A 27294-nucleotide genomic window follows, 5' to 3' on the forward strand; every position below is an offset into this window, starting at 1 on the left:
ATGCTAAATATCTGCTGCTTGCTAGTTGTTAGCTAGAATCAGTCACATGACCCCTCTACCCCAACCACCAGGGAGCTAGAAAGTTCTACCATCTTCCAGGGCAAGGAACCTGGAGTATTTGGTGAGTAGCATTGGAGATTGCCATAGAAACCAATCTCAAATAACTGGTGCAGAAAAATAAATCAAGGTGGCACACAGCAAATGATAGATAAGGTCCCTGTCAGAAAGTGCTGTAGAAATTCAGTAGTAACAATGATTATAGTAAGAGTGGGACTGTCTGATCCCCAATGGCCCTGGACCACTGCATACAGAAGACTTAAGGCGACATGGGGAATCCTATGCAGTCTCAGAACTAGCAATCACCTACACTCCTTTCTCTTCTCCTTCATATACCGAACCTTAAAGGACCTGCTGACCCTTAAAGTCATGTCAGAACCAAGACAGCACTAAGGAGGCACTTAGATGCAACAGAACAGAGAAGTTTGTTATACTCTACAGGATCTGAGAGATCACTTGTCTATATTCTTATTGTTATTAAATTTCTCTATTAAATTAGGAATATGGGACCCAGAGAAGTTAACTGGCTTGCCAAAAAAAAAAAAAAAAAAGCAACAGAAAACAATGCTAATGCTAATAATTAGAGATCTAAACCCAAATCTTATACCTCCTAGTTAAATTTACTACTTTTTTTCCATTGTCCGGCTGGAACCAACACAACACCATTTAGTGATGATAACTTCAATTGCATAATTTCTGAGAAAAAAAATTTCTACAAATCCAAGGTCCTGGATTTAATTTTGCTTCCAAATTAAACTGAACTTATCTCAGTACAATATGATAATACTTATAATACTATATCTATCCCATATACCACAACAATAATAATACAATTATAATAATTCTCAGGAGCACAATGATATTGATAATTCTTCCTTAAGTCATTGTGGTGATAAGAATCTTTAAAACAAGAACCTATGATTTCTCAACTTCTATATTTTTGCATCTTGCCTCCTAACACCAGCATATGTATTGATGTATTTTTGGCATCTGGTGTCATGACACCTGTACAGTGTGTAACAGCCGCTCCCACAGGTTATGGATATTTTATCAATACAGAATGACTGACCTGAATGTTCCCCCTAGGTCATGTGTCTCTAGCACATTCTGGACATTTGACTAATTCATTTCTATTTCTGATTCACATTTCAGCATCAACAAGTTGGGACTCAAGGGCAGGGAATAGTGCCCTTTGTCACTGATAACAAGCATTTAGACATAACAAAATGTAAGGCTAGGACTGATTAAATCCACAAGTTCTGTTGCAATAAATACTGGAGGCAGGGTGCCAAATGCTTCCCTTTTCTAAGGTTCAAATCCTCCGTGAACCAGGTATTATTCCCCTACCCGAATCTATAGCCTTCCGTCCAGAATTCTCCCACATCCTCACCCTCACTACGGCTGCAGAGCTCCTACCGCCTCCTACTAAACCATGACAGTTATTTGGTACTTGTCTAAATTCTGCCACTTCTCTGAAAGGTCTTCAGGTTTGGAGACCCAGCATGACTCTTCTTGACACTCTTAAATTTTATCTTGGATATTCCAAAATAGCAATATAATAATTCTCACGAGAGGATTATATTGATGAGTTCTTTAAGTTGTTTTGATAAGAGTATTTAAAACAAAAAGACTTCATTGTTTTAGTGACTTTGTGTTCTAGCAACGTTTGAAAAATAAAGAATGTCACAAATGGCCCTCTTGTCGGTCTTCCCTAGCTCGCCCAAATGAGTGCCTTGAGATGGTTGGCCTCTTCACCCAGTGTCAACCCCAGTCAGGGTAGCTCAGTCCCTGGACCGCAGCTCTGGCCTGGCCGCCGGTTCCCGGTTCCGCGAGCCCACAGCGCCCTCTGGCGGAATCGAGCACGCGGGCCCAGTGCTTCACTGGGTTCTGACAGCCCCCGCGATCTTGGCTCCCGGCGCGCAGAGGGTTGACCCTTCCCAGCCTTACTCTGGCGTGATTCTCTGTTATAGCTCCCAGACCCTCTCAGGTCGCTGCGGTCCAGGCCAGCGCCGGATGGAGAAGCGAATAGAGACTTGGGTCTAAAGAAGGGTCTAGCGAGTCTAGTATCTTCGGTTTAGCAGCCTGGACTTATTTGATACCTGTCTGAATCCTGTCATTTCGCAGAGCCAGGAACAGGTGGTAGATAGTCCCTGTTTATCTCCCTGGAGGAGGTTTTGAAAGGGACAGCTGCTAGGCTCTGAGCCAGGAGAAGAGAAAGCAACTGGGAAGGAGAGGAGTATGAGTGGGGCCGTGGCCTCAGAAGATTTCTGAAAGCCCTGGAGTAAAAGCACAACAGACCTAGGGAGAAGGGACAGGAGACAGACACTGGGCATTTGGATAGCATGACCACAGGGTCAGAGGGTAGGCGGTGGACAGGGGACTCATTTATTCAGCCTCATTCAAGCTATGTGACTTATCCACCCTCTGGAAGTTTTATTTCCTCCAATGTGGACATAATAGTAACACTGTATAGAACTGTCCTGAGGATTAGTGGACTATCCCGTGCGAATCATCAATTGATGTGCCCTGCACATATAGAATCACATGATAATTTAGCAGCCAAGGGATTAAGTCTGGGGAAGACCACAGAGCTTGGGACTTGATCCACATGCCCACCACAAGTGAAGGACAAATGCAGTCAGCAACAGCTCGTTCTCTGCAAACACTGTGCTAAAGCCAGACCTGGTGACACCCTCCTGTAATCCCAGTTACAGGAGGCTCTGGCAAGAGGATGTCAAGTTGGAGACTAGCCTGGACAATTTAGCAAGGCCCTGTCTGGAAATCAAAACTAAAAAGGGCTGGAATCTAACTCAGAGATAAATTGCCTCTAGGTTCAGTTCCCAGTATTAGAAACAAAAATGCTGTGCCTAGAGTTTTCTGTTTGTTTGTTTGTTTGTTTTAATAACTAGGCTTCTCAAAGTGAAGAACTCTGTTCTTATCATTGTATTAGAGTAACAGTCCATCTATTTGGCAGTTAAATCCATGCTGGGTTCAAAAAAAGTCAATGAAGGAGTTGTGGCCCAGGTGTTCCAGAAGCTAAAACTTGAAGGTAAAGAAATTCTAAAGCTCTCAGAGAGACCACAGAGACCAACTTTGTACTTTTTTTTTTTTTTTAACATTTTCAACACCACTGAATCCTCCTTTTCTTTTTTTTTTAAATATTTTTAGTTGTAGATAAGCACAATTCCTTCATTTTGTTTATTTATTTTTATGTGGTGCTGAGGATTGAATCCAGTGCGTCACGCATGCTAGGCAAGTGCTCTACCACTGAGCTACAATCCCAGACCAACTCTGTACTTTTCTTAACTTGGTACTTTAGGTCAGCTCCTGAAGCAGAGGGTAGAATCCCAGAAGCCATATGTTGGGGGTTTACTCACTACCAAACCCAACTGTCAGGAAGGAAGAAAGGGTGAGCGTCACTCATCCATCCCACCCGTCATCCTGGAAGCAGATCCCTCCAGATCAGCCACCCCACGCCTGGTGCATCCCTCAGCCCTGCCTCTCAGGGACTCCGCTCTGTACGTCACCCCTCACTTTTCTTCAACCTCTTCCCTTCTACCAGCTCTTTCCCCTCAGTTAGTCTCACCTACCTCACATTAAATATTTTTAACCTCTCCTCACCTCGCATTTCTCCCTCGCTACCACTCAACACTTTTCTCCTCCCCAAACTTCTTATATGTTATTTATTTTCACTATCTCCACTTTCTTACTACCCACGCCTTCCTCAGCCCACGCTATTGGGCTCACTGAAACATCACTCACTTCCACCCTTCTAAAACCCTTTTTTGTCGTCTTTACCTTATTTAACCACTCTCTGCAGAAAATGATGCAACTCTACCTCCCTCCTTGATGTGCTTTCTTCCTCTGGTTTCCATGACATCTGAGCTCTCCATGTTTTCTTCCGACCTCCTTGGCTCCTTCTATTCCGTTTCTTTTGTTTTCCTCTTCCCCTGCCCATCTCCTAAATGCATCATTGTATGGGTACATTGCCAAATGCTAAGATAATAATGCACCAGTTTTCTTGATGAATTGTCAAGCAAGTGACCATTAAGATGCTATGACTTTAAAGGAAGGAGAAATAGATCCCTGTGGCCTGGCATGGCAAGGAAAGGCCCTCGAGGAGGGTAGGTGGGAAAGGAGCGTGGATGGGGAGAGAGGTTCAGAGGTGGAGAACAAGGAAAAAGGCATTCCTGTGGAGGGACTTCCCTCGGACTGCACAGAGTTAAAACTAAGAACAGTTTTACCCACTGACTATTAAGCATCTCTTTGGAGCCAGTACTTTTCAGGGCAAGGCATAAAGAGAAATGAAAGTTGTGAGTCTCCAGTTTGATATCCCCATTAAATGATTGCATAGCAATAAAAGGTGGTGTTTGGTAGAGGCAAATGTGGTAGGACAGATTCGCAGGGGCTTTCTAAAGGTGTCGTGGCTCCTGGGCTGTACTGGTCTGTTCAAATTAGGACAGAAACAGCGCTCTTTCACATAGACCCCAAAATGTATAAAAGCTTAAACAAAAGAGATGTTTCTTTATTTCTTACCTATCCGTATTGGGTGACTGAACACATTGGGGTGTCCCTAACCATCCCAGCATTACATAATCACCCTGGGGGTTGTCGCCAATGGAGCCATCCACAGAGAGAAAATGACTAAGGGTCACTCATTCTGCTGAATACCCCCTTCTTGAGGGGCACTAACTGTACCCCACCTCTGGGTCAGGCAAATATCTTTCAAGTTCTTACTTTGGTTAAGGATTTTCTTTTCAAAGACAGTCTTTTCCCTCTCTTTCACTGAACCTGTTGCACTACACCTCAGGTTAACTTTTGATAGAGGAAGCTTTTCCACATTTTTTTTTTTTTTTTTTTTTTTTTTTTTTTTTGCAAATGCAAACATAAGCTGGCCAAGAAAGCAAGGCCAGATGTGGCTGATGCAGGCCTGGTGTTCTTGGAGGGTGGGAAGTGAGTATGGAAGGCTCCTCCTGGACTTGAGATCTCCCGAGATCTCAGAGGAAAGGTGACAGTCCTGCTCAGGACAGGGGGGTCCTGTTAACCTCTGGGAGTGACAACTCAAGGCCCTGTACTCTAGGTCTAGTGAGGAAGGACCTAAAGATGCTGCCCCTGTACCCTACCTGAGTCCTGCACCTGTATTTTCCCTTTGCCAGGACTCCCTGCTCCAATCTCTAAGTCTCAGTGTGGGTAATATGTCTTCTAGAAGTCTCCTTTGATCCCCCAGTAACCCTGAATACATTTTTTGTCACTGCTGATATACTTGTTCGTTTTCCCCTAAAAAATTGCAGCAGCACTAATAAGTTTGATTTTAGGGTCCTCACAATCTTGTATTCCCTCCAAGGTGCTGTTCCTAGTTTATTTTTGTTTTTTGTTTTGTTATTGTTGTTTTCTTTTCTCCTCCTTTTCCTCTTCCTCCCCTGTCTCCTTTATCTTCTCCCCTCCTATCTTCCTCCTTCCTTCCTTCCCCCTCCTCTTCTTCTTCTCCTTCTCCTTCTTCACTGGGGATGGAACCCAGCCCCTTGCTCATGCTGAGTATACACTCTACCACTGAACTATACCCATAGCTCACTGGTTCTAATTTTGTATTCCTCATTTTAAATTCCTTTTCCCACAGAGGGTTCTTCAAAGTGGTTAAGCTTTGGGGCCCATGAAACCTGGGCCCACCATGGCCTTTCCCATATGATTTGTCTGCTCTGAAGCTCATGTTAGAGTTGACTCCCCATTGTGAGCTATTAAGAGGGTAAGAGGGTGGAAGTTTAATCCAATTATGGTGTTTAAATGTGAGACCTTTGGGAAGTGATTAGGATCAGATAAGGAACCCCCAAATAAATACTGGTGGCTTTATAAGAAGTAAGAGAAAGATCAGAGGAGACACACATGTACTCTGTCTTCTTGCCATGGGATGGCTTCCACCATCTTGGGATTCTGCCAGTGAGAAGGCCATCAATGACAGAAAATGGGCTAAAGTATAAAACACAACTATTCTGCACACTCCCTGAATCCGGGACCACGTGTGGGATTCGTCGGGGTTATTCCTAGTGCCTACAGCACATTCTAGGCTCCCAATAGACAGCTGTTGGGTAAAAGAATGAAAGGAAGAAAGGACATGCTCATGCTTAGCTGTCACCTGGGAAGTCTGATGGCTGGCCTATCCCATTAGTGCAGCACCTGTGTGAGAGGAATTAGCTTGGACACTTTAGTGACTTTGCTCTAGCATCCTGGATAAATTACTCACCTCTCAATGGGCTTTGATTTATTCAAATATAACAGAGTGGTAGCAACACCTTACAGAATAACAAGGGGTATTGAATTACTGGTAGGTACAAGACCTGGCACAAGTAGTTCTCAGGAAATGTACTCCCTCTGGAACATTTCATTTTTCAATTCTTTTATCACCAACACTGACAGCAAATCCTTTCTCCCAAGGTAGTTCCTGGATAATGGGATTTGTGGGTGGAGGCTTAGAACACAAAAGGATTTTCCTTGGGCCCAACATCCCACTAAGAACGACCCTAAGACTGGGTCTGGGTATCCCCCTATATACTGCTCCTTCTGGGAGTAAGATAAAGGACTGCATGGGAAATCCAAGGAACTTGAATGATAATATAAATACAAATATAAGGAAACAAATGTGACTTGCCAGCTTCCCCATGCAGCTGTGGTAGAGTTTTATAGCCATCTTAGCCCAAAGGGAACCCTAATTTATGTATCTCCCTCATAGGACTGTTGAGTGGTAATTATTTATCTCTGTCTCACAGAGAAGAGAGACTCACAGGACATATTGAATCACATGCTTCAAGGGCCATGGTTGGCAAGCAGCAGACCCAGAACTATGGCCCAGGTCCATGTCCTTGCTGGACCTGGCCTTCTGTCCCTGTCCTTCTGCACAGGATTGACGCATACACTGCTAAATTCATTCAAGTTCCCTCCCCCACTCCTTTACCTTGTGAGAACCAGTGTGCATGCCAATGCAAGAAGTGACCCTGCCGCCACAACACTTACCATGTCATAGCAGTTTTTCTCTGACAGGAATTGAGAGGTGGTGAATGTTTCTTTCATTCTGCTCTCCGCCTGCATGTGCCAAAGTTTGAACATTCAGCAAAATAGGTAGGATATGCAAATGAAGGGTGGCTGGGAGGAACATTTTACAATTTATTGCAATACAAGTCCCACTATTCATTTATTAAAATAATAGTAATAACAACACCAATAATAATAGCTAACAACTATTGGTTGAGGACAATGTACCAAGCATTAGTATTTAACAGTTCTTTTAATCATTGAAACAGCCCATTGAAATAATATTACCATATTTATTTGATTCTAAGACATGTTTTTTTTTCAAAGATGTGTTTTTTAAAAGCATGAATTTTTTTAAAACACTTTTTATAATCTATGATGAGAAAGTGCTATCATACTATAATTGATAAGGTTTAAAAAAATCTCTAAGTAGTATGTAAAATTAGGGTACACTTTACAAATGAAGCTACTAAGGTAAAGAAAAACTAAGCAATGTTCCCAGGTCACACAGTAAGTAGGCAGCAGAGCCCGGGTTCATAGGCAAGTGGTCCAGCTCCAGAGCCCACTCGTTTGCTTATATTTTTGTTCGTTTTGCAATTTCGGGCCTACTGTAAACATCTTCCCTCGCTGTCACCCATAGGTCTGTCCATAAGAAGTCAAGATCATGATGACTTCACGCTCTGTAAGATAAGTTATATATATTAATTCACACTGCTATTGTTTTAACTGGCACATGTAACTGAGGTTCTATTCTCTTTCATAGCTAACTCTGAATTTAGATACTCCCTAAAGAAAAACAGGCCAGGTTAGATCAGACTGGCTGGGCCTGGGGTGGAGAATAGGCATCAGAAATATTTCCCAAGAGAAAATCTACTCCTGTGATGGCTCTGTAGTTCTTTTGGCATTAAGTTACTTAAACTCTTCCACTGAAGTTTCTTCAACTGTGAAAGGAGGAACTTGTACCTCTCCCAAACTTTTTTTTGAAGGGGGTGCTAGAGGTTGAACCCAGGGGGTACATCCTCAGTCCTTGTTATTTTTTAATTTTCAGACAGGGTCTCACTAAGTCGCTGAGGCCTTGCTAACTTGCTGAAGATGGCCCCGGATTTGCAGTCTTCCTGCCTCCACTTCCCAAATCACTGAATGACAGTTTTGTGCCACTGGGTCTGGCCTCCCCAATGTTTTTGATGCCTAACATTTTAAACATATGAACACATAGCCTTAATTTATAATTCTCTTTTTATTTACAAAGAATAAAATTTATTTTTGCACATGTGTATTTCTTTGAACTCTCATGCCACAGCCCAAATCAAAATTCAGAATGGTTTTGTCACCCTTGGGAATTTACTCACATTACCAGTTTGTAATGAAACGGTTCACCTTGTCTACCCTCTGCAATCACTTCTTAGTACCTTATCCCAATTGTGTTATCTTTGCAGAATCTTATAAATGCAATTACACAGTATGTAACTTTTTAAGACTGGTTTCATTCAGTGAAAATGTCTTTGAGCTTCATCTGTATTGTTGAGTGTATCAATAATCTATTCCTTTTTATTGTCAAGTCATGATTCACTGAATGAATGCACACTTTACTTAGCCATGCATTCACTGAGGGGCATTTAGGGCATTTCCAGGATTTGGTGATTATAAATAAAGATCTATAAGCATCCACGGACAAATTTTGTATTGAGCATGTTTTCATTTCTGCTGGGTAAATATCTAAGATGAGATTGCTAGGTTGTATGGTAAGAAAACGTTAAACTATATAAAAAAGTAACAAACTGTCTTCAGAGTCTTTACCATTTCACAGTCCTACCAGCAAGGTATGAAAGTTCTAGTTTTTCTGCATCCTGACCCACACTTGGTATTTTCATGGGATGGTGATAGTGGTGGTGTTTTTAGTCATTTTAAGAGGTGTACAGTAACATCTCGTTGTGGTTTTAGTTTTCATTTTTCACATAGCTGGTGATTTTGAGCCTCTTTTCATGTGTTTATCTGCCATCTGCATAATTTCTTGGGTGAAATGTTTATTCAAATATTTTGTCTATTTTTAAAATTGTGTGGTTGCTTCCTTATCATTGAGTTTTGAAAGTTTTATACATATTCTGGATACATATCCTTTTTTGGATTGGCTAAAATTTGATCCATATTTATAGTTTGTCTTTGAGTTCTTTTAGCAATATCTTTTGAAGAAAAATGTTTTCCATTTTAAGTCTAATTTACCTAATTTTTTTCTTTTACAAATTGGCTTTGTACCATATCTAAGAATTCTTTATAAAACTTATGGTCACAATCATTTTCCTTGTTCGTTTGCTTTTTTTTTTTTTTTTTTTTTTTTTGGTACTAGGGATTGAACCCAGGGGTTCCAGGGGTGTTCAACCACTGAGTCACATCCCCAACCCATTTTTAGAGACTGGGTCTCACTAAGTTGCTTAGAGTCTTGCTAAGTTGCTGAGGCTGGCTTTGAACTCATGATCCTCCTGCCTCGGCTTCCCAAGGCACTGGGATTACAGGCATGCACCACCACATCCAGGCATTTTTCTAGTTTTTAAACAAACATATTGCATGCTTTTGGCTTTACAGTTAGATGAATTATTCATTTTAGGTTAAATTTTCTATAAATTATACTCTGATATATAGGTCAAAGTTCATTTTTGGGGGGATATATATATATTTATATACATATGTATGTATATCTTCAGTCTTTTCCTGTTATTGAATAGGTTGTCCTTTGTTCATGGAATCACTTTCATACCTTTGTTAAAAATTAATTGCTCTTTCCAGGTGCAGTGACACACACCTATAATCTCAGGGACTCAGGAGGCTGAGGCAGAAGAATAGCAAGTTCAAGAACAGCCTTAGTGAGACCCTGTCTCAAAATAAAAAATAAAAAGGGCTGGAGATGTAGCTCAGTGGTAAAGTGCCCCCGGGTTTAATCCCCAGTACAAAAATAAATAAATAAATAAAAATTAATTGCCCCCTGCCAGTTGGGGTGGCACATGCTTGTAATTCCAATTTTTCGAGAGGCTGAGGCAGAAAGACCCTAAATATGAGGTCAGCAACTTAGCAAGACCCTGTCTCAAAATATAAAAAAGCTAGGGGTGTGGCTTAGTGGTGGAATATCCCTGAGTTACAGTTCCCAGTACTGCAAAAATAGTAATAATAATAATAATCAATCAATCATTTGTGTATGTCTGTTTCTAGACTCTCTGTTGTTCTATTACTTACATGTCTCTAGTTTTACCAATACCATACCCAGCCTTGACTTCCCAGAATAAATTGCACTTGGTGTTGTATTATTAGTTTTACATATTGCTGTACATATTGTTGAGGATTTCTGCCTCTGTATTCGTGAGGGATATCAGTCTAGATTTTTTCATTCTTATTTTCTAACTTAACAGTGCTTAGAATTTCCCTTTAAACATTGCTTTAGTTGCATGATTTTCATTTAGTTATAAAAATTTTTCTTTCCCTTGATATTTTCTCTTTGATCCAAGATTTTTTATAAGTATTATTTAGATTTCCAAGTTTGGAGAAATTTTCCTCATATCTTTCTGTTATTCCTAGTTTAATTACATTATGGTCATAAAACATATTTTGTATTATTTCAATTATCTTAATTGTAAATTAAATGTACATTTAAATTATGGATTGTCTTATGACCTGGAGTATGGACTATCTTGGAGGTGATTCCAAAAACACTTAAAAATACTGTGTATTTTCTTGCTGCTGGAAGGAACAATCTATAAATGGGCAATTAAATAATAGTTGGTTGATAATTTTCAGTTCTTCTGTATCCTTGCTGATAGATTCTGTCCTCTTGTTCTATTGTTTATTAAAAGGGAATTTTGAAGTCTGCAACTACAATTGTGTTTGTTTTTCCTAGCAGTTTTATCATGTTTTCCTTTATATCTTTTGAAACTCTGTTGTTAGGTGCATATACATTTAGCATTATTATGTCTTTTTGGTGAATTGATTCTTATATCTTCATCCCTGATAATTTTACTTTTTGAAGTCTAATTTGTCTGATGTTAATAAAGGAATTCTAATTTGGTTTTCATTCATGTTGACATGGTATACCTATTTCCATCCTTTTTCTTTAATCCATCCTTATTATATTTAGTGCAGGTTTTTTTGTAGATGACATTTAGTTGAATCTTGGCAAGGATATATATGCATGTACATATTCATTCTCTGGTTTGGCAATATTTTTGTATTAGTATGTTTAGATTATTTACATTTAATTTAAATTTGAATTTAAGTGTGCCAGTTTATCATTTGTTTCATGGTGGTCCTGTTTTTTGTTCCTCTTTCTCTTCTTTCCTGACTTTGCTTTTGCATTATTAAAATTTTTTTCAGTAATCCATTTTAGTTTATCTCTTGTGGTTTTGAATATATCTTTTTATATAGCTTTTTAGTGATTGCTTTCGGTATTATGTCACACTGTTTGAATTTTATAGTTTATGTTTAGCTAATATTTTACCACTTCAAGCAGAATGTAGAAACCATAACCCTATTTAGATCCCTTTCTTCTCCCCCTCTTATATTTTGGTTGTTTTATGTGTATGATACATTTATGTGCCTTGAAAACATCTCAAAACAATATTTTAAGTTTGTTTTTAACTGTCCTATGTGTTTTAAAGAACTTAAGAGAAAATTATCTATTATATTGGGATTTTTGCCATTTATGTTACTCTTCTTAGCTAATCTTCTAAATTTCCTCTAGTTTAATTACCTGAAGTAATTCTTTTAGCTCTTTTTTTGTTCATTTTGTTTTTGTAATAAGAGTTGCTGGTGATAAATTATATTATTTTTTTCTGCATCTGATACTATCTTCATTTTACCTTAATTCCTAAAAGCTATTTTTGCTGGACATAGAATTCTTGGCTGATAATCTTTCCAAGCTTTTAAAATGTTGCTTCACTACATTGTGACCTTCACCATTTCTGATGAAGAATTCACAGTCATTAGAATTGTTGTTCCCTTGTATGCGATGTACAAATTCTTCTGGTTTTCAAGATTTTTCTCTGTCTCTGGTTTCAGTGGTTTGCTTATGCTGCATCTCAGAATGAAATTCTTTGTGTTTTCCTATTTAGAGTTCAGTGAGTCTCTTGAATATAGGAGTCAATACCTTTCTCAAAATTTTGAAAGTTTTTAGCCAATTTATTTGTTAACATTTTTTTAATTTGAAAATTTTGAATTTGGAAACATAAATTTTTTCTATCCCACTATCATTCTAAGTATTAGAATTAATAAAGTAAAGTCTGGCTTTAGTGGATTGCATGGTGGCTCCCACACATATGTCTACATCTGAATCTCTGGAACTTAATATCTGGAATTATGATTGCTACTTTATTTGGAAAAGGGAACTTTGCAGATTAAAATTAAGTTAAAGATCTTGAGATGAGGACATTGTGCTGGATTATTGGTGCAGGTCCTATATTCAATATCAAATATCCTTATTTTATAGGAGTAAAGCAGAGAGAGATTGATGCTGACACAGAGAAGAGCATTTGAAGATGCAGGCAGAGACTGGTGATGAGGTCACAAGCCAAGGAAGTCAAAGCAGGCTGACAGCTACAAGAAGTGGGAAGAGGCAAGGAAAGGTTCATTCTGAGAGCCCTTGGGGAAATATAATCCTGATTTTGAACTTCTGGACCCCAGAACTTTGAAAGAATTTGGATTTTTGTTGTTGTTTGTTCTGTGTTGTGTTGTTTTAAACCTCTTATGTTTCAGCAATCACAGGAAACTAATACAGGGACTGGCTGGATCCTAAAAAGAAATCAATATCTAAAAAGGGAAAGCAGGAGGTAGGAAGAGATGCTCACAGACTCCACAAATTTGCTGATGGTCAGTCTTTTTTCAGAGTCCCTGCTTTGACCCTGAGTTGGCCATTTAGCCTGTGCCTTGCTCCATAGTCATAGACCAACTCATAAGTCTTCTAGTCACATTTTTATCCTAAGCCTCACTGCAGAAGTTGCCCCTCAGTCTTTCAGGTACACGCTCTTAGACCCAAGCAATCCAGATTAAATAGTTTGGTAGATTGTTCAATACACACTTTTCTAATCCCTGGGGGTACAACACATAAGAATTGTACCTAGGGGTACAATTCCATAAGAAGAAGAGTACACTTGGTAAACTCACTTCCACAAGTGAAAATGTCCAGGTAACTGACATAATTGGAGACTCTGGCAGAAACCAGAAACAGAATAAATCTGGGACAAAGGAACTAACATTTTTTTTGTGGAAGTAACATAACCTGCAACTATTTTAAGTATAACATATGATTTCATTCAATTCCTGCAAGAATCTCATAAAGTTAACAGTAGTATTATCATTTTTTATATGCATGGAAACTGAGACCCAGGCAACATGACATGCCATCTTCCCACGCCTTGAAAGTGAAGGAGACAGATACAAGACAGTCTAGCTAGCTCCCAAGCTCATGTTTTCTACATTAGGAATTACTGCCTCCCTGTTCCAGCTAGGAAGCATTCAAGACTGAGGGCAAGCTCGTCATGGTAGTACATGCCTGTAATCCCAGCAGCTCAGGAGGCTTCGACAGGAGGATCAAGAGTTCAAAGCCAGCCTTAGCAAAAGCGAGGTGCTAAGCAACTCAGTGAGACCTTACCTCTAAATTAAATATAAAATAGGACTGAGGATGTGGCTCAGTGGTCAAGTGCCCCTGAGTCCAATCCATGGTAACTCCCCCTCCAAAAAAAAAAAAAAAAAAAGGCTGAGGGCAAAGGATGGATGAGGGAAGCATCGGGTCCAAACCTCTGCCACTCTTTCCTCACAGACAGAAGGAACATCTGCAGAGTCCCTGGAAAGGAACGACCAACTCTTTGGTGAAATGGTTCTGGACTGATTGTTTTGGATAGAAATGCCACTCTGAGAATGAAATAACAGCTTTAACATGGCTTACTGGAGGCCTCTGGGACCACTGCTCACTTAAAATGAAAAGACAGTAGGTGTATTTGCCTACCTAGGCCTTTAGAGCTTGTTTCTACCCAGGACTGAGTAGAGTCAAAAGTGAAGATGTGAGCCAAGACTTAATTTGAAAAGAGGTGTGACTGTTGACCTTTCCTCTTCTACTTCCCCACACCCCAACACACCCTCCCTCAGCCTGCAGAACACAGCATCCTGGAAAAGGTACACTCACCCTGTTTGAATGGGACTCTCTAGAGTGGTAGAAGTAGGAACCAAGCCAGAATCTCCCTTTCCCTTCAATCCTTCTGAGAAATTTCCCGGTAAGCAGTAGATAAGTTTTTAAGATAAAAAGGATAAGCTTACCACAGGAATATAAGGTTTAAACCCCAAGTTTCTGGATGATAGTGCCAATTACCCTCTCACACCCCACAGTTTGGGGAAAGTATGCTTCTTCCTCAATGCCTCATATCTTCCATAGTCAGTAATTTTCCTTTTTCAGGAAAGGAAACTGTCCAAGTATTCAAATTTCAAAACGAGCAACCATGGGCTTGTTCCTGCAGTTCAGAAGCTGGGAATTCACATCAAGGCTGGTCTCTGCTTCACTGGTTTGTTTGCTCTGATTAACTTTGACGTTTACCAGAGACCCTTCTGGTGACCCCCATCCCCAGCAGAATCTATTTACCTGCAGTTCACCTTTCCTGTGATATTTCTCTTAGAACTTGGATGGGATCCAGGTCCCCGGTCCCTGCCTGACCAGTTACCAGCTGTGTGATATGGAATGAATCACTTAGCTCTGAGTCTCAGTGTCCTCAGCCCACGAGAGGCGAGTCATCCCTGCCTCCTACTCAGTGTTGGTCTCAGACCAGAGGAGGTCTGTGAAAGTACACTGACGATTCTAGAGGCTGGTGTGGATGTAAATAATATCTTTGCGCAAATCCTTGGCCCACCAAGCTGACAGCTGCTTTTGTTCAACATTCAGCAGAGGGAAGAGACCCTGATCTCCATTAGTCTGTGGTTTAATGTAGAGAGAACAATTTTTTAAGTATTTATTTAAGGTAAGAGCACAGCTCCAATCCATACCTGGTTTCAGCTTTGAGTATCTTAAAACTAGACCCCAAACCATGGGAGAAAATGCCTTAGACTGTCCATAAGGAGACATCCTTTCTTCTTAGGTAGGAGCCTCCACCAGCTCCATTAAGCCTCAGCTGGGACCCTTCTGCTAACCCTATTTAAGGATTCCCTTCTCATGTTAGTTGTGACTTTTAGAGAATGACCCCTCAGTGAGAATCCCAACCTACTTCCACCAGCATTTTGCCTGCTAGAATCACAGAGAAGGCCCCCGACCCCATCACAAGCTGAAAGATGCTGGAACATAGCACCAGGTCCTCATAAGAGCTGCCCGCTCCCACAAAACATCTCAGGTGCATTCCATGCATCACAGGATTTCAAACCCTAGTGCTCCTTGCCTGTCCTTCTTGGGACACAGTTAGATTTGTCAGTGACCCTTCAAGTATGCACCTTAGGGTCTGGGATTGTTGCTCAGTGGTAGAGCCTGGCACATGTGAGGCACTGGGTTTGATCCTCAGCACAACATAAAAATAAGTAAAATAAAGTTATTGTATTCATCTATGACTAAAAATATTTTTTACAAAGTATGCAGCTTACTCCTCTATTGCTGTGAAATAAATTACTCTAAACCCTCATGGCCTAAAGCTATTGGTGTCTGTTATCTTATGTTTCTGAGAGTCAGGAATCCAGGGAAGGTTTAGTTGGCAATTCTGCTCTGCATCACTCACAAGGACCCAAATGTTAACCTGATCAGAATTAGATGGTAAACCAACCCACATTTCTGCATCACTTCCACCAAGAGATCTTGAAAAACACCAGACTTTTTGCTCACACCAACAAACTCAGTCTCCCATGCTCTCCTGACCCATCAGGTTATAGTCAAAATATCATTAACAGAAAATAACTTAGGAATCAATAAATGAATCTCCTTATTTTAGGAAAAGGAAATAAAATGAAGTACATTGCCCATAGTCAGCAGGTATTGTTAGAAACAGGATTTGAATTCAGTTCCACTCAGCATTATGCTCATGTCCTCCATAGTGTGTCACACAGAGAATGACAAAGGGATGCACCACGTAGGTCACTCAATTTTCCGCCAAAGCAGGTGTCTCCCTGGTTCTTTTCCCTGCAACCTAGGTAGGGTACAACATCTCTGGCAAGCCTGTTCTAGTTCCTTCTAATCACCTTCTTTTCTTTAAATTAAAAATAAAAAGTAAAACATTTTTACTCTTTAAATGTTAATAAACCATCTGTTTAATATGTATTCTAAATCTTATTGTGGATGGGAAATTTTACAAACCTGTATTTCCTATAATCTACATTACCTATCTTTGCAAAAAAAAAACTTTTTTTTTTTTTTGTTGGGTGCTGGGGATCGCAAAAAAAAAAAAAAAACTTTAATACCATTATCTTATTTACTTATTTGGTGCTGAGGATCAAACCTAGTGGTTGGCAAGTATTCGACCACTGAGCTACAACCCCAGCCTCTGTAAAATTTTCTTACCCTGTCTGGCATGGTGGCACATGCCTGTAATTTCAGCAATTTGGGGGGCTGAGGCAGGAGGATAGCACGTTGGAGGCTAGCCTGGGCAATTTAGCAAGGTGTTGTTTCAAAATCAAAAATAAAATGGTCTGGGGATGTAGCTGAGTGATGAGGCAGCCCTGCATTCAGTCCCCAGTACTAGTACCGGAAAGAAAACAAAAACAACACTTTAACACCATCTTCAGCCCCCTCTCCTTTTCTTCATTATTTCACAAAATTTCCCAAGAATGGTTCTGTCACATACTGTGCTTGTTTTATGACCGTGGTTTGTATTTGTTCAAACTCAACTCAAGACATACTGACTCCAGTAAATTGTCTAGATAACATTTTCCAATTTTTTTCTATGTCAGACTTGAGTTCCCCTTCATGGCATTTTTCTTTTTCTTTCCAAGTTGAAGAACTTTATCCTTAGAGGAAAAAGAGGCAAATATGGATTACTTTTTTTTCTTTTAACCATCTACAGTTTATTCACTATCTTTTCCAAAGAACAATCTATTCCTTCCTTCTCCACTTTCTGACTTAGAGCATATATGTTAAAACCCTCACTTTACTGTTCTGCCATGGAACACTATTCAGTCAGAAAAAGGAGGAAATAGCTTTGGCAATGACGTGGAATAAGCTCAAGGTATATCACTGAATACAGAACCATAAACATCAGATGCTATCTTTTGTGTAACATTGGAAGAAATGAATACAGATTATGATTCATTTGATTTTTTTTTTTTTTTTTGCGGTGCTCAGGATTGAACCCAGGGCCTTATGCTGACAGGCAAGCATTCTACCAACTGAACTATATCCCCAAATCCCCTTCATTTGATTTTAATATGTACATATTTTTTACATTTTTGATGTTTCTGAAATTAGAATATGTTATGTAATAGATGGCATGTCAGTTTCATTGGCAGGCTTTTTTAGAAATGACTTTTATAGTAATAAAAACAATAATGGTGCATCTTGCAATTGATGGCAAATAATATATTTATGATAAAATATATTATTTGCATTTGTTTGTATAAGCATAGAATTTTCTCTGAAAAGATTCTCAGGAAACTAGTAAAATAGATTGCTCCTACATAGGGGAACTAAACTAGGTGGCTGGGGAACAGAGGTGACAGAATTTCTATGACATTTCCTTTTGTATTTTTTACATTTTGAGTCACATAATTATGTTAACAAATAAAACATTTGAACAATTCAAGTTTTAAAAGTACAACTGGATGTGAGTTGTTTGGATACCACTACTTTATGCGGAATTGTACACAGTTTTCTGTTCCTTTCTAGAAATGGCCAAAGAGCACTGGGAAGGTAGAACTGTGCCATGTGCTGCTCTTCATCCAGAGTCCAGCATGGTGCCTGGTCATGGACTAACTCCAACTGATAGAGTTCCTTTCTCCCAAGGTCTGTCATTTGTAAATCATTAACCAGATCTTTGTTGGTCAGAATTTAGTTCAATATAACCGTTTCTCTCGTTACTTCCTTTACCTTCCTGTTGATAAAATTTTTCCATAGAGCAAGGCATAAATATATCTGATGTTCTGCTTTTATTAGATTTTGGCTTCCAACACAACCATTGAGCAGTATCTAGGGAGATGAGGATAAAAACATGCTAAAAAGAAAAGAAAAACAGTTTAATTGGTGCCAATGCACTTGACAATAATTGAGTTACCATGATAGCTCACACATGGTGTTTGCTAAATGAATCAGGCGGTGACTGCAAGGAGGGACTAGAAGATCTGGCAATTTTGCATGTCACTAAAACACCATTGCTGATTCATTCCATATTTAGAAATGCAAATACACACTTTTCCGACTACTCTAAAGGTTATATGCACACAGAAAGTCATATTAAATCTCAAGTAAGCCAAATCAACCCTAGAAATCCTGAGTGGTCCAGAATAACCAGTAACCAAGCAGAACTAACATATCAGGCCTATTCCAAAAAGTAGTATTTTTAGGGTCAGAGCTTTCAATCTTGACAGAGATAAAATCCAAGCCAATGCTGGCTGGGTATGGAAAAGGGCAGGTTCCAGGGTGATTATCATCTATTCCTGTTGACATTTGTGGTTCATTCTTATCAGCAGGCTGGTGCAGGGTGAAGCAGGCTTACCACCCAGGAGTAAAATGAGCAGCCTTTGTGGTTTATGTGCTGGGGTATAGATACAATAATAAATTCCTAGAATTAGGACAGACCAAATTTTATATAAATTAACTCTTCAATAACACGGATAATTTAATGTGCAATTAACATAAAAGTTTTCCTGTAATACCTTCCCAAATTAAAGAATAGACAACTTGTTCCAATCTATGGTATAGAATATGTAGTTTTCTTATTCAAATACCAGATCTTAAGTATTGCTGCTGATCTTCTTTCCCATGCTTTCGCTTCAAGAAGGCTATGCTTTCTGTTTCACACGGGCTGTTCTCCAAGGTATAATTCTTCCATTCTTGTGCCAGATATCCTCAGTTCTTCTAGATCCACTTGCCACCCTTCTTCAACCTGTGTTTTGTCACAGAAGGCTGACCTCTATGGGAAATCTCAAGGACTCCCACACCTACCAGGTTCTAACTCAGTCTTGCCCCTCGGGATCTCAGGAAGGAAATCAAAGAAGGGGAATGAAGTGAATGTATTTATTCTCCACTTTTGCCAACTCACGTTGGCTGTGTCCCTTGACCAAAGTTTCCTGTTTCTCTCAAGGAGGCCACCTGTACAGAATTTCCTCCAGCAGCAGTAACCATTCACTCTCCTCTCATCTTTAAGCCAATGAGTTGTAGCAACGTTCTCTTGCTTTTCCCTGTGGTCACCTCACCCAGATCCACACCCTCGAGAATAGTTTATTTGAATTTGAACGCAACATTCACCTCCTATTTGGACCCTGAGTGATATATTCCTCCCCAGGAAACCTAACCTAAATTTGACCAAATGGAATAAAGGGAGCTCCAAACCAGGATTTTAAAAAGTGAGACTTGTAGATGATCCACATCACAATCATCTGAAATTTGATTAAAAGCAGATTCTCAGACCCCAATCCATTCTACCTCTGGAAGTCAGACTTCAGGGGAGAGGGGCGAGTATTTTAAATAAGTTTTCAATTGATATCTAGACACATTAAAATAGGAGAACTCGTCATAAGAATAGATAATTTTAAAAATACCCTGATAATAAAACTAAAGTTAAAAAAGAAATCTTATCAAAGAACTAGAGTATTATCTTAATCTCCCATTAGGATTCTAAATGGTCTGCCAAATCTCATCAGGAAGCCAAAAATAAAACTAAGAAAACTAACACAAGATAATGACTAGTGTGAATTGGTCTTTCAGTGACTAAGAGACCTTCTCTCAGGATGAAAAAGTTCTTTAAAAGTATGACATAAATCCCAGAGGTCAATCATATAAACATGAAACATTTCTGATTGAAAACTCATTATAAGCAAAATTAAAAGACAAATAATAAAAAATATTTGCAATAAATATCTAAGGAACTTAAAATGGTTATTTCTGAACTCCCCCTCCCAATTTTAGAGTTTTTGGATGGGGAGGTGGGATATTTGCTGACCTCTTTACTCCACCATAGCTGGAAGTCCTGCCTAATTCTTCAAAACAATCAAACAAAACAATCTCAACTGTCTTCCCACAAGACACATAACAAGTAGCATAGTGTTAGTCAGATTTCCACCACTATAATAAATATCCAAGATAATCCACTTATAAAGAGAAAAGGTGTATCTTGGATCACGGTTCTGGAGGTCCATGACTGACGTGTCCCCATTGGGTGAGGCAGCACATCATGGCAGGAATATGTGGTGGAACAAAATTGTTCATCTTATGGCCAGGGAGCAAAGAAGAAAAGAGAGCAGAGTCCTATAATTCCCTTCAAGGGTATACCCCCAATAACCTAAAAACTTCCCACTAAGGTCCACTTCCTAAAGGCTCCCCTATCTCCCAATAGTGACACTCTGGGGAGCAGATTTTTACTACCTGGAATTCTATGGAACATTTAAGATCCAAACTCTAACACAACATATTTAATATGCTTGACTTTGCCCTGTCCATTTTTCTGATGAAGATACAAGTAATGAAATAGACTATATGACTAGAAAGGTAGAAAGGATAGACAGAATGAAGGGGAGAAGTGGTGAAAGAGTTTAATAAATGAAGAACAAGTGAGTAGCTCATTTCTTTCAATAAACCAGTTTTTCAGAACTTCAGGATTATCTTTTAAAAAATAATTCTATTAACAGAAACTTTACTATTTCAAACATCATTAAAAAGAGTCATAATTTATTTCCTTGGTGACCTAAATTATGTCAAAACTCCTTTTGCTTCTCAGACATTTACACCATGTTCCCACTTGTATGGCTCTGTTCAATCAGACCAAGAATCCCTCTGAGTTGACTTTTTATGGACTTGTGCACTGAGGTAGGTTGGATAGGAGTAGAATAGCAGCTTATTGTCAGAACAGCTTCATTCCCACCAACCCCATTGACTGTTACTGTGAACTTCATGCAGATTTCTATTTTCTGATAGAAATGTCTGTGACATATGGTCATAGAGACAAGCAGACTTTGCCCATGTCCTAAATCTGAACTAAAGAGAAACAATTTACGTTTCTTTTCCTTCTCTTCCTCTTTTCTTGTTTCATCCTTCTTTTCCATCTTTCTCTTCCTTTTCTCTGTCAGTTAGATTCAGGCTTATTCTGGTAATTGTGTGAACACTGCTCTATTCAGGTAGAGGTCTCTTTTTGCCCTTTAATTGAGTTGACACTATCAATATAGTACAGCTTTTTTGTATATCATTAGGAAAGACTTTAATAGCATTATTCTTCTACTGAATTAAGTATACTATATTTAAATTAAAAAACAAAACCAACTCAAATTCTCTTTTTACTGTGTATGAGAAAGTCCGAAGATATTATTTTCAATATATCTTTGAATATGCTCTCATCTAAACTCTGTTACTCTGGACTCCAATTCATCCACTTCATTTGCCAGGAGAGCCAGTGAATTATTTAGGATGCATATGATATTTGAAAATATTTTGAGGGTCATTTGTTTGCAGCAATGGATAACTAATACAGGTTTAGTTGAAGTAGGTACTGCATAGAACTATTTTTTTTTTTTTTAGTTCTTGAGGTTTTTGACACGCCTACTTAATTATGCTCTGTAAATTTGGGTGAATTACTTAAAATCCCTAAGCACTTCAGTTCATCATCTTAAAATAGAATAAATATATCACCTTTTTGTCTCAAAGTTTTTTTTTTGTTGTTGTTTGTTTGTTTGTTTATTGTACTACTGATTGAACCCAGGGTTGTTCTACCACTGAGCTATATCCCAGCTCTTTCTTAAATTTTATTTTGAGACAGGGTCTCCCTAAGTAACCCCCAAGCTGTTCTTGAACTTGTTATTCTCCTGCTTCAGCCTCCTGAATCACACCAGGCTCAAACAGTTATTTTAAAAATGAAAAAAAAAATCCCCCAAAATCTTTAACTAAAAAAGTACTTAAAGATTTTACAATAGAATCTTTAAAATATTAGGCAATTGATAGGTATTAGCTATTGTCATTGTTTTCAATTAATAAATTATACTATATAGTTAGAGTGGCTAGAGGAACTATGAATATCTGGTCTGTCTCTTGAAAAGATATGTTTAAGGTTAAGATCCGTAAAATGCTGTGTTAAGATACCATATTGCTATAACTTCATACTCAGCTTTTCAAATCAAGTACCCACCAAATGCTATTCTTTTTGTAGTGTACAGAAAACTGTTGGGATCAGTTGGTGCATTCCCACACTCATTAATTTGGAATCTCATGATCTGGGAATAAGAATTGGCATTTAAAAGAAGTACTCCTCGTGATTATTAGGTGCATTAAAATATAAGAAGTGGTAGTTAATGATTTCTAGAAACGGGCCTGAAAGTTGTAAACCTAGAATCTCCAAACTGACAAAAGTTTGTGGTGGAAAGTTATTAAAGGCCCTTATATACACAATATTTACTTTTAAAGTCTAACTTACAGGATCCAACAGCATTTGCTGGATGAACTATCAGGATTTAGGGTATAGTCTAAACAAATAAGCCAGTTATGGCTTAGTTAACTTTTCATATTATTTCCTAAAATGTATAAGTGCCACTTTCTCCATTTAAAGCATTCCTTTAGAGTGCTAAACTAATGTATTTAAAGTTCATACTTTTATCATCTTTCACTGTGAATGATGTCATTTTTCTACAATGTTTTCTGTCTTCAGTGATACTGGCATCAGGATTTCGGTATTAGTGATTAGGTATTGGTGATTTTGATTCCCTCTGTCAGATAGACTCTTAAAGGACACTTGTCTGTGGTTATTTTCTTTGTGGTCAAAGAAGGAACCATTTTTCCATTTGCTACTATGTTGGCAATTGCCTGTGATAAATTACATATATATATATATTTTTTTCCCCCTTCTGCAATACTAGGGATTGAACTCAGAGGAGTTCTATGGAGTTCTACTGCTGAGCTACATCTGGGCCTTTTTTATTTTAAGGCAGGGTCTCCCTAAGTTGTCAAGGCTGACCTTAGAGTTGAGATCCTCCTGCCTCAGCCTCCCAAGTACCTGGGCCTACAGATATATGTCACTGTGATCAGATGATAAATCACAATTCTTAAAGCCAGCTTTTATATTTCATAAAGTACTAGAATTTATAATAATGAGAACTTTCATAATTCAATAATTAAAAAATGCAATTAAAATTTGATAAAATATTTGAGCAGACACTTCACCTAAGAAGATGTATAGGTGGAAAATAAATATATTACTAATAAAGATCATTAGTCATTAGTCAAAATTATTAGTCAAAATTTATTAGTCAAAATACAAATTAAAACCATAATGAAAAACCCTATTTACTTACTGGAATGGCAAAAAGAAATTAAAAAAAAATGACAATATTAAGTTCTGGCAAGGATGTGGTACAAGTTGAATGATAACTGGACCTTTTTTCATGTACCATTTGGAAAACAATTTAGTAGCTTCTTATACAATTAAACACTACATGTTTCAGCTACCTGTTTCTAGATATTTTCTTATGAAAGAGAAATGAAAACATGTTTACACAGAAACTTGTACATATATGTTCACAGTGGCATTACTCATGATAGCTTAATAGTGGAAATAACTTAAATGTTTAACTGGTGAATGGATAAACAAACTGTGGTACATCCATACAATGGAATGCTACTTGGCTGTAAAAAGAAACAAAGTTATACATACAGTGACATGGATTAATCTTAATGTATTATACTGAAAGAAATCAGACTCGAATAGTCACATACTATGGGATTCCATTTATATGACTTTCTGGAAAAGATAAAATTATTGAAACAGAGAGCTAATAAGTGGTTGCCTGGGGGTGGAGGGAGGGGTTTGTTGGAGTGATATAAGATATAGAACACTATATCTTGATTAATCTTGATGGTGTTACACAACTATATTCATTTGTCAGAATAAAAAAGTAGTTTTATTCTATGTAAATTATAACTCAATAAACCTGACTTTAAAAAAGCACAGACAGACTTGGACATAGACTGATACGATACACAAAATTCTTCTGAATTTGAATGCCAGTTTGTGAAAGCTCAACTATTAAAATTATGATTATAGGTATTCCTGGATAAGTGTTTCAGGTAAGCATTTTGCAGGACAGTTTCAATTTGTTATGCTGGAATATGAATCTAAGATGTTGGATGTAAAATCTAATTCTAATATAGAGTCTCCAGATGTGTCTCTCTGTAATTTTAGTCTAGATTAAAGTAAGTCCAGTCCCACTATGCTGCCATTTATCTTTTTTGGCAACCCAACCAGCTATGCCATCATTAAGATCTAAATGAGTCCTTTGGGGTTTCCATGCTTAAAATCTCTGGCCATTTAGTGGAAATTTCAGAACTTTGAGGTGGTCCCTGGACACTACTAATGAGAAATCCACCACAAGATAATGTCATAATATGTCTGCTCCTGAAAGCAATCAATTGTGTGTTTCTTAGTTAGTGAATTTGCTAGTCAGAGTGATGAGTAGAAGAGTGGACTATGCAAAAGACACAGCATTTCATCTTTGTTTATGCTTTTTGTGGGTCTTAATCTTGTTTTCTAATTGCAGTAATTAAAAATTACCTTGAGAGATTAGAAAAACTATAGGATAAACCATTGAAAATTTTAAGTTTCTGCCTAAAGATAGAAATTATATTGTTTCAATATACAGTTACCATAATTTTACTTCCTGAGACAAATTTAAATATAAGTAATCCCTTTGATTTCAATTCCTTGAAAAATCTGTATTATCAACTTCCTCAGGCTTAATTTATGCCTCCTCAAGATCCATTTAATACTCAATTGATACTTGGGATTTAAGTCCCTTGGATTTTTCTTCTTTTATAAAAAAGATAGACAAATAAATGTATTTGGGGCTAGAAAAATGACCTCAATGCTAAGACTAGCATATTGGTATTATGCTGCTGCTTCCAATCATGTTTAAGGAGTAACAGGACAGGCCGAGTTTGAGAATTCCACCTACTGGTCTATCTTTAACAAGAAACCCATTTCTCACTTGGGAAACTTTGCTTTAGGGATTCTTTGCTTTAGAATCTCTAAGATTTTGCAGGACATCTCTAAATTATTGGTTGAATTATTCTTTGGAGCTCACTGGAACCAATGACTTCTTGTTTAGGAATCAGAGCTTCCTATAGTGAGAAAAGAGGATAGGGAGGAGCTAATATGGAAATTTATGAAATTGGACTCAGTTTCAGTTTATGCATCCCCTAATCTGAAACACTCTTCTACCATTCTGATTATATTTGTGAGGGTTCTCCAGAGAAACAACAAATATGATAGACAGATAGATGAGAGGGGATTTATTAAGAGAACTGGCTCATATAATTATGGAGGCTAAATGGTACCATAGGCCACCTGAATGCTGGAGTACCAGGGAAGCTGTAAATATGGCTCAGTTCAAGTTCAAAATCAGGGGAGGTGATGATTTAACTCTTAGTCCAAGGCCAAATATCTAAGAAACTGGTGGGCCACAAGCACAAGTCTTACCATACAAAGGTCAAAGAATCTGGAGTTCTAGTATTCCAGGGCAGATAAAATGCATGCTCCAGTTCCAGAACAGAGAGAATTCAACTTTCCTCTCCCTTTTGCTCTATTCAGGCCTTCAGTAAGTGGATGGTGCCTGCCCACATTGGGTGAGGGAGGATCTTCTTTATTTAGTTCACTGAGTTCAAATGCCATTCTCTTCTAGAAACGCCTCATAGGCTTATCCAGAAATAATGCTTTGCCAGTCACCAGGCCATCTCTTAATTCAGTCAAGTTGACACCTAAAATGAACTATCATATTAAGTGATTGTCTCTAAGGGGAAAAAGTTTGAATTATCAGAAGTATAGTAGGTTTTAAAAGTGGGAACTTAACTGGAGTAGGAACTCTAGATTACTTTCCTAGAATAAGGAAGGATTTTTGTTTGGTTTGGTTTTCTACTCCAGGCACATTTTTGGATTCAGGGACTGGTCTACTATTGATAATTATCCAGCATTTGTCAAGCAATATTAGACACTATGTAGGTGAAGGGAGAGGCTGGGGGTGGGTTGGGGATACAAAATGCCCAAGACTTAGTTCCTAGATCTAAGTATATTATGATTTAGTGGGTGAAACAGTTGCATCTATGTTAAGACTTTTTGCTTCTGTAGAATTTCAATTCATTTGAAGTCAGTACAGAGAATGGCCTTGTTATGTTTCAGTTGGTTAGATTGTATTTTATTTATTGTATTTAGAGATTCAACTGTTTCTGAATGTCTCAAGGATTCATAGTTGAGAAAGAAAAGATCTTTGCTTCAAATTGATGGTACATGGATATCTTTGAAAGTACTGGCTTTGGAGTAAAGCATATCACTAGTTCTGAATTCCACATCTGCAATTTAGTAGTTGGTGTGACTTTATATGAATTATTTAACGTCTCTATAACTCGTTTTTCTCATTTATAAAAAGGGGATGATAGCAACAGCTTCTTTACCTGACATGTGAGTTAATTACACAAATAAATGTAAAAGCATTAAGTTAGTGTCTGACACAAGGTAGGTAATCAATAAAGGTAAATTACTACTACTGTTATTATTATGTTCTCCCTGAGGAGACAAAATGCATAGAGAGAATTTGAAAACATAGACAATAGCATACAAATGATAATAAACTAGTAAGTATCATGGTAAGAGCTGTATGTTTTAAAGAAATAAAATAAACAAACCCTGAGCAAATCCAAAGCATGTTTTAATTGCTCCCTTGATTGCATAATTTCAGGTGAATGTCCAGATTATTCCAGGCCATGTGTCTAAATCCATGAATTCCTTGGAATTCAGCACTTGAAATCCAAAGGTAAACAATAATTTGAGCAAGGTCCTAGACAGAAAAGGCAGTTTTAGTGGTGGGGCCTGGTTTATACTTAACTGATTACAAATATCCTGTGACAGTTCGTAGTGGGAATGGCTCTCTTGCAAAATTCCAAGGGAAATGTTCTCTGGACAGCTTTACTTGTCTTTGGATTAAACCACCACCTACATATTTTAATTTTAGAGGGCTCTCTGCCCTAAGTTTTATTTTTACCAGATGTTTGATGTCTAAATCTTACCAGAGTTTTCACTTTAACTTAGCAATCTTTTC

The 27294-nt window shown here is 38.1% G+C and overlaps 1 long non-coding RNA gene across 1 annotated transcript; it reads left to right on the forward strand.

The window, feature by feature from the left end:
- Positions 1-7074: 7074 nt before the first annotated feature.
- On the forward strand, positions 7075-13025 carry LOC124962728 (uncharacterized). Its single transcript, XR_007104569.1, has 3 exons — positions 7075-7167; positions 7721-7762; positions 12548-13025. It is a non-coding gene; the product is annotated as an uncharacterized LOC124962728 (long non-coding RNA).
- Positions 13026-27294: the final 14269 nt, after the last annotated feature.

This window comes from Sciurus carolinensis, chromosome 13 (genome assembly GCF_902686445.1).
Source record: "Sciurus carolinensis chromosome 13, mSciCar1.2, whole genome shotgun sequence".
In the NCBI taxonomy this organism is placed as follows: Eukaryota; Metazoa; Chordata; class Mammalia; order Rodentia; family Sciuridae; genus Sciurus; species Sciurus carolinensis.